At 27.5% G+C, this 1,000-nt stretch overlaps 1 protein-coding gene across 3 annotated transcripts in view; it reads right to left on the reverse strand.

Annotated features, from left to right (window-relative positions):
- The window catches only part of LOC107619226 (inorganic phosphate transporter 1-4-like), a 6,962-nt gene extending 6,299 nt beyond the window's left edge, over window positions 1–663 (reverse strand). For 2 of the 3 annotated variants that reach the window (XM_016321478.2, XM_016321477.2), the window contains exon 1: window positions 491–658. The gene's annotated coding sequence lies outside the window, so the exon portion shown is untranslated. Of the gene's footprint in view, window positions 1–490 lie in introns of all 3 variants that reach the window. The other variant, XM_016321476.2, reaches the window with a different exon arrangement.

Raw genomic sequence — 1,000 nt, forward strand, 5'->3', positions numbered from 1 at the left:
ACAATTTCTACAATTTCTTATCATTTTTAATCTATTCACATCTATTCCACAACTAAATATAATAGAATAAATCAGAAGATCCACCATGAAAGGAGAAAAAGGAGAAACAGAAAAAATCTCCAAAGTTGTAGCTAAACAAAAATCATGTGACAAAGAGAAGTTTTTTTTTTTTTTTTAAATAATCGGAATTGCAACTTGCACGAGTTTGGAAGGTGGTAGCATCGTAAGCAAACAAAGAATGCGACGAGGGCAATACGGATACGGGAACGGGATCAAAATTCACAAGCTTCATGTGAATATATACCAAATTAAGTTAGACCATAAAAAAAGCAAATTTTTTATTAAACTTTTGCTCTTAAATAAAATAAGACTTGTGAAGAACAATTAGCTAATTCATGTCTAATGAAAGAAAAAAATAATAATAACAAAGTATAATAAGAAATTAACAAAGTAAGAAGAGATATCTAAAAATTGATGAGATAGATGGTACCTGATGAGTAAAGAGTGAATGAGGGGAAGGAAAAACAAGTGATGAAGAAAGATGAGAATGGTGTTCGTGTTCTTATAAGAGTGAGGAGAGAGACACGTAAGGAATAGAAACAGAGAAAGGATAACACAATAAAAGACAATGTGAAGTGTGGTGTTGTGTTGTGTTATGTGATGGGGTTCAGTATTTAACTCTCATAGACTCTGATCTGTCATATGATCAGAGTTAAAGTTAGATTAACAACTATCAAGAATCTATCTTTACTGTAGAATATTCTACTTCACCCCACCACATCTTTAACTCTCTCAGATTCTCTCTTTTATTTCTGTTTATTTTAAATTTTAATTCTTTTTCAAGAAGTGTTATCTTTTTCGATAGATAATTATATTATGGTATAACAGAAAAATAAAAAAAAAAGAGCTAAAATATTATAATATATATTTAGTATTTATAAAAAATGAATTATAATTTTATTTAAAAATTATAAAATATATACAAATAAATATAATATAT

The sequence above is a fragment of the Arachis ipaensis genome, chromosome B09, assembly GCF_000816755.2.
Source record: "Arachis ipaensis cultivar K30076 chromosome B09, Araip1.1, whole genome shotgun sequence".
Taxonomy (NCBI): Eukaryota; Viridiplantae; Streptophyta; class Magnoliopsida; order Fabales; family Fabaceae; genus Arachis; species Arachis ipaensis.